This window comes from Aquila chrysaetos, chromosome 12 (genome assembly GCF_900496995.4).
Source record: "Aquila chrysaetos chrysaetos chromosome 12, bAquChr1.4, whole genome shotgun sequence".
In the NCBI taxonomy this organism is placed as follows: Eukaryota; Metazoa; Chordata; class Aves; order Accipitriformes; family Accipitridae; genus Aquila; species Aquila chrysaetos.
In genome coordinates, this window is record NC_044015.1 from 5,841,648 (window position 1) to 5,855,034 (window position 13,387).

Below are 13,387 nucleotides of genomic sequence, written 5' to 3' on the forward strand. Positions count from 1 at the left end.
GTGTTACCTGTGCAGTTGAATGAAGGTGAATAAATAGCGATGTTTCACTCTGCAGTGTGACATACTTTCTTTTTTTTTTTTTCTCCTTTTTTAAAGTGTTTATGTATAGAAGCAGTGAATTTAGCAAAATGGGAATCTGAATCTAGTTTGTCAGGACATAACTTCTACTAACATCTCATTGGCAAATATTTTTGCTTTGCAACAAAATTAATGTAAACAAAATTTGTCACAGTTAAAATACAGATTTTATTTGTTTGAATTGTAAGTATAGTGTATATAATGCTTTAAATGTTGAACTTCTCAAAATGGATTGACTTCTCTCTGCAGAGCTGTTGCTGGAGCACTTATTAAAGACCATGTTCTCAACTTAAACTAGAACTTACAAGGAACTTCACCGAGTTTAATAAAAATAAATTTGGGGCTTCCTGTATTCTTTGAGTAGGTATTAGTGGACCTGTTAAACTTACTTTAACCGAAATTCTGTTTGAATGTGTTGGAACAGATTCTGCCCCCAAGTCCAGCCCGTGCATGCTACAAAGAAAGATCATAAAGGAGAGCAAAGCAGAAATTGTTTGGCTTAGGAGCAGTGTTGAGTCAGTATAAACAGTGCTGAGCTGCTTCCTGCTCATAAACTTCAGTAGGCTCCAGCTCAGGTATCATGGAAGGAGCGTGCACTCGCACTTTCAAGATTTCAAGGCTGTATTGCAGCCTGCGAATGGCTATGGTAAGTAAGCTTGTGTGCTTCTCGAGTCGTGGCACAAAGGGTTTTGGTCTTGGTCTCAGTCTAACCAGACTTGCAAAATTTGGGATAAAACATTTTTGTGACCATATATCCTACTTCACCTTTCTGTCCCAGATTGTTCCTTCTGCTCTGCATCTTTCAGGAGACACAGTATACATATTCGTTTGTATGTGTGTCTACACACACATACAATACCTCTGTGTGTGTGTATTAAAATGTATGTAGACTGTATTTACAGATAGTTTGTTTAGAATACATATATGTACCTGTTAACTGTATGTATTAGCGTTGTGTATCTGCATATATATGCTATTCCACTTGTCTACACAGTATAGAAGTAATTCATACAAAGACGTATATCCTTAAAAATCCAAGTTCTATATAAAACTTTATAGTTATAAGGTATTGTTAACAATAGTACAGTAATGTGATGAACAAGCTGTGGAAGTTTAAGAAAATTCACCTCCAGCTAGGTAAAAACTTAACATCCAAATTTTTCTAAAGTTTGTCTTGAAATAACTCTAGAAAACGGCCACATCTATATATTGTATTGTAATGTTTCTCAACAATAGTCCTGTAATGCACAGTATCACTGCTTTTCAGGGAGCACCTCCCATTCACTTCTCCCTGTGAGGTGAAATGATGTCACTTCTTTGGGAGTCAGTGACTTCTGAAATTATTTTCATTTTATTTTAAGCCACCTTTACTACATTTTTTCCCCTTTCTGTTTTTACCATATTTCATGGGCCTTAATGTTTTAATCCTCTCTTACTGCAGGAATGGAGGAAGGAAGACATTTCAGCTTCAAGAAGGACTGTGATTCTAGTGAAATGGCAGTGACTGACCGCGTATGCCATGGCACACAGCACGATTGCCCGGGGTGCACCGCCAGGCCCTACTCCCCCCACCCTATCACTGGATTCCAGGATAGACATCCTGGCTGCTTGTGCTAGCTTAGATAAAACATATTGAAGCCTTGCCCGAGTGTCTTAAGTGCTTCTTTTCTGAATGAGGCAAAGTTAAGGTTTGAGGGACAACACGCTTTGATGTCTTTGCCTTGTTCAATCGCTCAGCTAGCTTCTAAGGACTTGCACAAGTTGTTTTATTCCTGGGCGAACGGTGTCTCCAGCGCTGTGGTAGTTCCTAAGGCGTGTTCTGGCTGTCCTGATTGGCATCTTGTGTTAAACACAGTAATTCTCAAAGGCAGCACAAGAGATGCAGTGCAAGATGGAGTCTTGTTTTGAAGCTTTGTGCTTTCTTCCCCGTCTCAGTCTACAGCACGCTCAGCTGGGCAGGTTTGAGCCTCGCGTGCTGTTGGACTACCAGTGGCCTTGGTGAAGGAATGTTTGCCCTGAATTTGGCCTCTCCACGTTCATATACAAATACTGACCTTGCAGAAGAACAGCTCTAATATCCACTGTGTGGAATCTGATTTCCCAGTTCCTTTGTCAGTATACATTCTGGGTTTGGGTGAGGGAATAATGCAAGCTGGTCATATCCAATAAAGAATGAAAAGGGAAAAGGACAGACTTTCTGTTGAATTGGTGAGATTAAGGCAGCTTGACATAATTTGTGAAACACTCCTTCTGTAAAGAATAACTCAGTGACAGTCTCGTAGCTGCTGGGTGTTAAACGCAGCAAAAGTAAGGTGTCTGTGTGTAGGAGCATTAGTGGCTGTGCTCTGTCAGTGTGGGGTAAGGAGTCATTTGAATGGGAGATCTGAGCCATTTCACCCCTTTGCTCAGTGAGGAAGTGACCATCATCTAATCCTAAGAAAACTTTTTCTTGCACAGACCGAAGGAGGAAAAGAGGTGTAACACCCTAATATGAACAAGGATTAAATGTTTTTGCTCAGAAATATTTTAGTCTTTGGTAGTATACATGCCAAGTAGGATTGTCTTGCCTGCTGGGTAGTGCTGCTGCTGCTGCTGGAGCTCTGTTGTTGGCCGAGGCCTGTCCATCTCCTGCTCCTTATTGTAGCTAGCTGAATGAGAAATTCCTTACAACGGCTGCCCTTTCATGCTGTCAGCACTCGTATCTGTGTGAAAGCTTAATAGGTTATTAAAATGATGTGATGTAATACAGCTTCAAAAATATTTTTGTATTAAGAGAGGATTTTAGATATTGAGGACCTAAAAAAAAATAAACAGTACTAATAATTGAATGTCATTGTAGACATAAATAAGACTCCAAAGGTGACATCTGGATATAGTTTTAGGTGACGGTGCTGCTATAAATGCTCCAGTCTCCAGCATCTTATACCAGCCCTCTGCCATCATCTTATTTGTGCTGATAAAACTGTCGGTAGGACTTATTTAAATGAAAGATAAGCCTCACCAGTGGTTACTTTAAACCTGGATCAGTTCTTGGGTCTGTTTTCCATGTAGTCCCACAGGGCTATGCATACCAGCACTGCTGAAGGGGCTGTTAAAGAGTGGGATCAAGCAGCTGAGCTTGGGGCTGCTTAAAGTGACTGTGCCATCAAAAGATGCACTCAAACATGCTTTGAGTGCTTGGTGTCAGCTGGGTGGCTTGGTGAAACTGGAGGAACTATTCAGGGAAACCAGCTAGACTAGAAGGTGGACTGTACGGATGTGAAAGACAGTTGGAGTTGCTTCTTAGTCAAAATTGCCAGTACAATCATCCGTCTACATTCCTGGCAAAAGCAAAAAAAACTGCACTAGAAAAAATCCAACCCAAACTATTAAAGGCAAATAGGAGTAAATGGAGGTGGGAGAGAATGGTCAGCAACAAAAGATACATGTGAAAGATCAGGAAGTGAAGGCATTCTTCCTCATGCTGTGAGGGTGGGATAGAGAGAGACTTCATTTTCAGCTAAAGTGAGAATGTGGTATGTTTGGCAAAAGAAGGATGGATGATAAGAGGAAGCGTACCTACAAGGAAATGACTATGCTAGTGGATGCAAAACAAAAGAGACTGATGTGTTCTTAAGTGTAAGTGCATCATTAGCCCTGGAGTCTCGGTAGTAAATATATTAACTTGTCAGTCCTGGTGGTATCTTATGAGTGGAAAAAGGCAAATAACAGGCAAATGTGTATTAGGGGAATGTGGCGTGGGCCAGTACAACCCCATTAATCTGATCTCTTACTATGTGATGTGTTTCAATAGACAGGATGCTTATCCCTGCAAAGTGCTAAACCTAGGAAATGAAGGCTGCGGCAGCTTCTTCCAAGGGGCTGTGCACTGAGGAGGCTTGATCCCACCAAGGCATAGCCTAAAAAATTACTCTAAAGCTATATACTTCAAATTTTGGATAAGAGATTTAAAGATACAGAGGTAAATAAAATGGTTCAAATACATTTTGTCACAGATTTTGTCACAGAATCATTAATTTGATGGGTTTCTTTGGTAACTTCTTTATAAATAAATAAATATTATAAATAGGTAAAATGCTGTAACTCCCATTTACCTGGACTTTTGCAAAGCATTTGATATGGTATTGCATAACACTAAATAAACTTGAGTAGTTACAAATACAGGAAATTTAAGGTGGGAGTGGCTTTAAAGAAAGACGGTGGCAGGGAAAGTTAAGCAGGAGATTTTTCAGCTGGGGGGACACTATGAATTTCTCAGCTTTTTGGGATGCATTTTTGGCGTTTACTTACGTTGAAATATCATTTATGTGCTATGAGCTCCTCAGCTGGAAACTCCTGTGAGATGCTGTCACTCTGCCTTAACTTGCCCCTGCCTAACCCTTCTCCCAGTCTTTCGTGCGTATGAGAGGTTTTGGAGGGGCATGAGAAGTATAAATGTTCTTGCACAGAGCGTGGGTCTGACGTGATGAAGAGGAGCGTGCAGGGACCAGCTGTGCAGAACTATGACCAGTGATAACGTGGATGTGGAACACTTCGGTGAAGAGGAAGCTTTGGGTATAAATTGTTCGGGGCCCTGTGGGAGCAGGAGAGTCCATGTGATGAGTCGAGTGGGCTCAATCATGTGCTTCATAGCATCTTGTGACACAGGACTGAAGATCTCAAGAAGATGATAACATGAGGGGGTCCATTTACACCTGCTACATGTGGTGTTGGTCTGTATCCTTTGGCTAGGAGATGCACAAGGCTGGGAATGAGGAAATGATTCTAGGACAGGATTTGGCAATCTGCTGTCGATGTTGTCACATCTTTTATGAAAATGTAGTGGAAGGCTGTTGATGAGAACTTGGAAATCTTGATGCATCTGGTTGTTCAGGGGTTTGTTGCACAGGTGGCATGGAAGGGGGAAGGCTCAGAATGGTCAGTTAGTGATTTCTCTCTTCTAAACAGGCTGGAGTGAGCACTTGTACAGAAGCTTTTTGGATGTCCTGTTCCCAGGTGCAGTGCATGATGGTGCCGTTGAGCTCTTCTTACTTACGAGGGAGTAGATAGAAAGGCCTGAGCCTTTTGACGTGCTGTTACTTTTGAACTGAACCATCCTGCTTTTCTTATTCTGACAATGAACCAGTTGAGCAATTTGGTGGTTTTCTAGCTGGGGATGGGACACAAGTGGAAGGGTGTGAGGGTGTCCTGTATGTTGAGGATGCAGTGAAATGAATGAATTGTGCGCACACAGAAACCTGTTGGAACTGCCAAAACTTTCAACTTCAGACAGCTTAACGTCTCTCTCAAGCAAAGTTAGTGATGGCTTTGCAGTGATAATGGACACAGTTGTTTGCTGTCCAGAGCCAGCCAAGGAGTTGTGGTGCTCGTCATTGAATTAATATCCTTCTCAGAATTATCTGTGTAATACTGGGTTCAAGCAATGTGTTCCTAATTGAGGTGCAGATTAAAACCAGCTGGAGGCTGTATTTGGTGAGGAATGCAGAGGCTTGCTTAGCTAGAGGAGCATCTTGCTGTGTGCGGCTGCCAGGGAGCATCGGGCATTCATTCATACAGCCCTGTACAGCCTGAGACCTGCTTACCCAAGATGGTTATTTCTCTCCCCGTGACTCATTGCCATAGCTGTGTCAGTAAAGGCACCTAAGCCTGGATTCTTCATTACAAAACAGGGTGTTGTTACGAGATCAGTTTCTTTGGGCACCAGGGTGCTGGTGTTTCTTGTCCCCAGCCCCAGCCTGGGTCAGGGTAGCTGGAATCGCGTGGCCATTTGCACAGGCAGCAGTTGGAAAGCGGCTGCGGTTGTCTTAAGACTTCCCGATTTGTTGCTGGTGGTGTTTTTCCCCCTCCTCTTACTGTGATCCTCGCTAAAGCACATTATTGCTGTTTGATTATTTTAAGCCCAATGGCTATCACAGTTAATCTCTTTGTATAATGATGGTGAGTGGTAGTTGTAAATCCAGCTGTCAGGGCATTCCAGATGCCTTTGTATCTGTGCTCTTTTTAAAATAAAAATGTTTTCTACAGAAGTATAAATGCTATGCCATTCACATTCTTCATTGAGCTGCACCTTGTTACACTAGCAAGAGTGTATAGAAACTCTCAGAAAATTCAGAACTTCAAACAGAGCCAAGGTTTGTTCTTTGGATTGCACTATTTCTTAGAGGTCAAACTTTTACATGTTTTGGTAAAATAAGGCTGCCTCTGCTTCCATTTTCATTAGGCCCCTTTCTGAGCTTCCAGAAGTTGATGCTGTAATTCTGAAAGCCAGGACTGTAGAGCATAAGATTTAAGGGGTTGGGCTGGTGTTTAACTTTTTTATTAAAACAAGAACCCATGCAAATGAATAAATAATCTAAGTTAGGAAGATATCGCTTGAAATACAAGGAAGGTAGAATTTGCCAGTTTGCATAACTGAAATGGTCAGCACTTGTGTTACACATTTTGAGTAATTCTCCATGTTCACAGACTTTTTTTTTTTACTTTGCATCACTAATTCCCTTCTCAAAAACTTTTGTTCCATAAGGAGGTTATATGCTTAAGTCAGTGACATTTAAGATCTGTAAGCAAGGGGTTAACTAAAGCATATACTTTGTTTTTGATTCTAGACTTCAGAGTACGGGAGAGTAGTGTTCTTACACCAATGAGTTTGAATAGTAAAGTAATGACACTAAGCTCTTACCTTAGTTTTACTTTTTCCATCAGGGTCTCCTTATGTACTATAGGACAAGATACTTGATTCTTCTGATTTTATCCTCTCTGACCCATTAGATGTTATCATCTGATTTTTTTCCTATCTTTCAGATTTGGCGTGTGGGTTAACTTTTACAGTCTCTTTAGTGCTTTGAACTTAGTATTTTAGTTTACATAATGGTTGGTAATTAGAATTAACAAACAGCTGAAGAAGGGAAACTTGTTCCAGGTTATCCCGACCGCTGAGTGGTGCGTACAACACTACGCGCTAACCTGTGTGCATCCCATTCCCAGCCTACATCTTCTGTAGGCAAGGGGAGCAAATGCATCTTCAGTTTCTCCAATAACGTACTGTTTTTACTAGCTGTCTCCTGAGATGGAGAGCAGCGCACTGCAGCTCAGTCATGTTGATCTCAGTAGTGCACTTCATATTCCATGTGGGTATGTGCTAAAGAGAAATAGGCAGCAGCCCAGAGCTTCAGCTTAGGTATTGGGAGGTAAGAGAAGAGACGATCTTGGGAGAGCACCTCTTCTTCTGGGACTTAGGTGAAGAGCTGTGTGTTTGGATGTTTCGAGGAAGGGATGGGGAAAGGAGGAGGGGACGTGGTTGTTTTGTATCTGCCTATTTACAGGGTTCTTGGTCTTTCTCTGGTCATTTTGTATCTGCCTATTTATGGGGGCTTTGCATCTTTCTCTGTACATCTGGTCTGGCACTGTTGAGGCAAGAACTGGCAGACTGAAAATGCCCCAGTGCAGCTGCTTGAGGAGTTTGTGGTGTTCAGCCCTGAACAACGTGACTCAGCTGGTTATTTCTGTTGTCTGATGCCCAGCCATGTCACAACTACGAGACTTAACTTGGCTCCTGCTCACTGACCTGCTGCTTTTGCTAGATCATGAGGTGAAAGGGGAAAGGGAGGTTTTATGATTGCAGATTCAGAAGGTGAAATTATTCAGGTCCATAGGTGGACAAACTTTCTTACCAGTTCCCTCTATGTTTTTTTTTTCTTTTGTACGTGGTTGAAAAGGCGAGGGTGTGAATGAGTACAAAGAGAGATTTCTGCTTTTGTAACTAGTTACGAGCAAGTGAGTAATTGTTACTTGCAAGGGTATGTATGAATGTTTTATTTCCTACTTAGGACTTCATGTATAGGAAAGGCAAATTGGTGCTCAGGTTGGCAGAAAGCATGATCTTGCAGAGCAGCTAATAACTCTGAGTAATACATGACTGGATGCAGGTATCCTCTCAGGAAAAATTGCCAATATATGAGCAGTAGAAACTAACAATTAAAGGTCAGTATTGGTGTTCTGTTGGCATTAGGAGAATGGTGAGGAATTTAGCCTGGCTGGAGCTGTGAAATTAGCAGCAGATGTCTGCCAGGCTGTAAGTGCAAAGACCATTTGTTCTTTCTGTCTCCAACAATTGCAGCCTGTCAAAGCAAGTAACTATTTGAGATTTGGCATTCAGAGGACAGACAAAAAGACAGCAAAATGGAGTTAAGATGCCTAAAGACAAGACAGTATTCTGAAGGCGGGGGTCATGATGCTGCTGTTATTAATACCTTAGCACCAGAAAGTGGTTTAAGGTAATGCTTTGCAGATGGTTGAAGACTTCAGGAATATTGAAAGGCAAACGAGGAAGAGAATGGCCAAATATCCATTTTGTTGTGGTTCTGCTGAAGGAAGGACAGTGAGTAGAAGATCTCTTGAGGTGAGATGGCCAGGTAAGTGAAGCAGCAAGTTTTGGGTTGGGTATAATGTTTCAACCCTGTCATTCTTTCCTGTCTGTGTCGAGCTATGGTTTGAGTAGTCCGTGTCTCAAAATCAAAGCCACAATCTGGTCTTCCAGCATTTGAAGTCTCAGCATTCTGGAAATAAGTATCTCTGCTCAGACATGTAATTTAGTGGGATTCATCCTGCTGACTCAAGCAATTAAAAATCTTAGCACCCAGTCCAAGCCCATCAGTAAGAGACTTCAGAAGACGATTCATCTGCTCCTAAAATATATGAGATTCACTGCTCATAAAGGTGCCTGTCTCTCACTGTTGACTACAGGGGACTTCTTTTGTGTGGTTTAAATGAGATGTGTAACTTCTAGAAAACAAAGGTAAGTGTACGTTGCACACTTAGGCACCAGGACATCTGCACTTGCACAGGACTAGCTGACTCCTGCCATGGATTTCGGAGCATCTTATCCAGGGATGTTATGGCTTCCTCCCCACGCTGAAAACCTAGGAAGTTTGCAAATGGAGAATGTCAAATACAGTGAGATGCAACACGGTGCAGAATTGCCCAGGCTTGTCGAGATCCAAGCTAACGAGTCCCTAAGGCATCTCTGCACTCTGTTCTGTGCTTAGCGGAGGACTGACGCTCTGCTGGGTGGCGGCTTTGCTCTGCGTGGTGGTCCTGGTGTATCTGAACATAAATCCTGGGTGCCCGGCAAAGTTGCAGATGCATTGGAGCACTACATAAAGAATTAATAAAGTAGATACAAACTTTTGTTGTGAAACAGTTTGCAAATGATACGATGAACGCAGGTGTTGCCGTGCCATGTTTTACTTTGGTCTTGTACCGCTACATCTCCAGTAGGATCTGCTGAATTACATGGGGGCAGTGGGCAACTGATGTGGTGAGGAGCACCTGCCTGCAGTAAGGACTGAAATTATGTATTCAGATTTTCTAGAAAGTTTTAGTATCACATCAGACAAGATGAGAAATTCCTTAAGGAAATAAATATGTACAGTGAATCAGAAGGAAAGAGGCAAAGACAGACAACTCCCAGCACATTCACTAGGGAGGCATTTACTCCTTGAAGGAGCATTTAGTATAGGTTATGTGCTGCTAATTTAAATAAAAAAGAAAAAAAATGAGGCAGTTAAGTTGTGTATCACTTAGAGCTGCTTTGGAAATCTGATTTTACAGAGAAACCTGGTGTTTTAATAGATTTAAATAAAGACTTTCAAAACTTCTTGTGGAATGGAATTTTCGAAAAGTTATTCTAGAAAATTTGCACGGAGTAATTTTGAAACTGATAGTATTTTAAATTAAAAAATGGGAGGTTTGGGCTGTTTTTCACATCTATTGTTTTGATTTTATTTTGCCACATGCTACAACATTGAGTTACTTTGTTCTTTTCAGTTTCAGGAAAACGAGGTACATTTATCTAAAAGAAAGAAAGGTAGCAGCGCTCTCTACTGACCATATACCATTTCAAATGTTACCATGCTACTCTGCTACTAGGGTCCCTCTATTTATAAATCCTAAAAAGACGTAAAAACAATATAAAAGCGAAAGTCCCTGGTCAAAACTCATCACTTCTATAAACTCTGATATGTAAAAATAATTCATGCTCTGGAAAACATCTAATAGCACAGAAAGGAACCCGTTCTTTAAGGTCAAGGCAACTTTAATCATGAACTGTACAAATAAGCTGGTGTCTCTTGTGTAAAGCTTACACTAGAGCTGAAGGGTCAGTTTGATTTAAATTCGTTCAAGCTTAGTGTTTATGGTGAATCATATCCTCAAATTCACCAAAACCATTGGTGGAATGTTATTCCCTAATCAAAGCTCATATGGCCAAATAGGTGGGTTTTCTGCAAGTATTTGGGAGGTACCATAAAGCCAGGGGCTGCTTCTACTTTTCCTTTTGTTTAATAACCACAATACTCATAAATGTCTTTCACAGGGATTTTAGTTTTTTGAAGTAGCTTTCTGTGATTTTTTTTTTTTTTTCTTCCCCTCAGTGGAAATAATACTTGTATAACAACCAAGTTCCTTTCCCCAGTTGCTCTCCAACCTTATGATATTACACACACAAGCCATAATCTGGGGAATATCTGTATCACAATGTCAGCTGAGATTTTTATATTTGTAAGGAAAAGGAGGATTTCCAAGGAAGAAGTTTAGGTTTGGAGCTTGTGTTCTTTCTGTACACCAGATTTCAGTGTCTGTTTAGTATGTGCACCTTCAACTGCCTGTACGTCTCCAATTGCATGGAAATACAACAGAAACGGATTTATGTTTTCATCACTAGAATGGAGAGAGGTGCCTTTTTTTTCTTACAGGTATCTGGGGAAATAGTCTAAAATACTATGAAGTGTATCAGTCAGTAGGATTTAATCGTATTTGACCTTTTTTGAGGCTGAATAGGTAGTTTTCAATTTGCTGAGCAAGATGCCTTGATTTGCCTGGTGTGGAGCACATGTTACTTTGCCTCCCTCCAGTCCTGGTGCTCCTGAGTCTAGCCAGGACGGAATAAAACTCCTTCAGACGATGCCCAGTGACTTTGTCCGGACTCTGTGCTACTTTGTTGTTTTCTTGAAATCTCTTCTGGAAATCTCTTGTGCCTCAACCACTGATAAGTTTTCATTACTTTGGGTACATAAAGTCGTGCTGACATTTTGGGGTTAGATGGGTGTCTGCCTGCTTTCAGTTTTGGCAAATCGAGGCTGAGCAGCAGATACAAGCTGGTGTAAATGTACCCCCTGGCAGCAGGTTATTGAAAATACAAGTGGGGTTGGGATGGTACCATCCCGAGGACATCAGCTGAGACAGTGGATGCCTTACTAGTCACGTAACTCTGGCATTCAGTAAATCTGCTTCTTTAACTTTTCCACAATTTCTTTTTCATGTTAGAAGGTACTAAGCTGCCTCTTCTGTGCCTGTTTGCAGCACTGAAGATGATGGATTGTCCTTGCTGCCTTTGGCATTTTCACATCAATAATGATGGTTTCACTTTTTACCAGACCTCAAACAGACTTTCAGAAGCATTTGAACTTTTTTTCCTTGTTTTATCCTGTTAGAGGGGCAAAGTGATTACAGCTCAGTTTTGAGAGTGCTGAGTGGTTAAAGCTCTCTTACTGTATTTGTCATAAGGTATGTGTCTGTGACATGACACTTTTTAAAAAAATCTTAATAGAACAACATCATTGCTGCTGACTTCACAGATCAAGCCTTCTCTGCTAAAATGGATCTCACCAGATACTGGGAGAGGTTACCAAAACTTGATAAACCACAGTACTTGCAACTCCTGACACAAGCTGCATGGAGTTGTGTTTACTTCACCAGCTCTAGATTTATTCCTGAGACATAATACTCAATTTTGTCAGTAATAGTTTGTTCTTCCAGTTGCAGTGAACTCGAAGATGCACTCTTTTAAGTCGTTACTAAGTAGGACTCTGCAGCCTTTGGAGGCAGGGGAGAAAATCTGGCTGCTCTGCAGAAGGCAGAGCCCTGTGATGTGAGTAATTGCCAGGAGGCTCATCCTGCATCCCCACTGCTGACCTAAGAAACCTCTGTCGGGGACATTGACTCCTGTCTTTTATTGCAGGATTAAGATTCTGTGTTGTAATGTCCAGAGCTCATTAATGAGAGGGGAATATATGGGAAAAGGGGGATTCCTTTGGTGCTGGTTGGCTGGACTCCCCTTGGGCAGCCAGCGAGGGACACGGACGCTTCCAGGCACTGGTTACTGCCCCGTAAAGCAGGCATCTAAGCAGGTCTGACAAATTACTCTTTTAATCTTGACTGTTTTAAATTACTGCCTTGGAACAACATGCTTCAAAAGTGTCCATTTCTCCATCTGTAGTCTGGGGGATGTAGATAACTGGTGCAGGCAGACGTCAGCGTAGGAGTGAGCCGTGCTCAGGACCCTGCCCCAAAGCTGGGAGCTGCCTCGATCCCCCCCCACCCCGCAGTGCTCACCAGCATCTCCCCAGGCACGTTTTTGTGTGCCCGAGCTTGCTCCAGGTAGAGAGGAACAACCTATAGCTGTTAAGTTTGCAAAAGACTTAACAGACAGCAGTGCTAAACACTGGTATGTGTGATACATTCAGCTGATAATAAATGATCAGGGGAGGGAGGGATGACCTGGGATGCTGCAGAGACCTCTTGATTTGAAATGGGATTATTCTTTTTGCAAATGACGTTACTGCTCCTGTTGAAGAATAGTTGGACAGTAATGTTTAAGAAGGTATAAAACACTAACCAGCCTGGGAGGATAAGGGTAGGAAAGGCCAAAGTTAACAGCAGTACCTCAAGCTTATCTTGACTGTGATTCTGGTTCTTTGAAGGCTTTTTGAAGTTAATAGGGAGAAGAGGAAAAGTTTTTGTGCAAAAGCTGGTTTATGATATTTAATAACTTCTGCTTTTCATTTGGCAAAAGTGGAATTAATGTTTCTTCTAAATCAAAATATTTTAAACCCCCGGACTCCAGCAATGAAGGATTATGCGCAGGAAATTTTTTCTTAAATGTGCAATTGGAGAATAGTTAAGTGATGTTAGTGGGAGTTTAAGCTGCTTCTACGAGTCAATGCTGTGGCAGTAAAGACAAAGCAAGAGGGAGAAGGGGGATGAGGTGGCATTTTGAGAGAGAAATGAATTCAGCAACATGAATCATTGGTATAAAAGGCTTTTGTGGAGAAAGCTGCCCTGGGAAGCCTGGATTTTAAGGCTGTAATTGGAATTTGAACTTTGGGACAGATCCTTAGCTGGGAAAATCAATGTGGTTGCAATTGGACCTGGTCAATTAGTTTCACTGTAATAAAATGGCTGGTAAAAACACGTGTACAGCTGGTCCTTCCATCCCTGCAGCTAAAATGAATCTCACTGTCCAGGCGGAGTG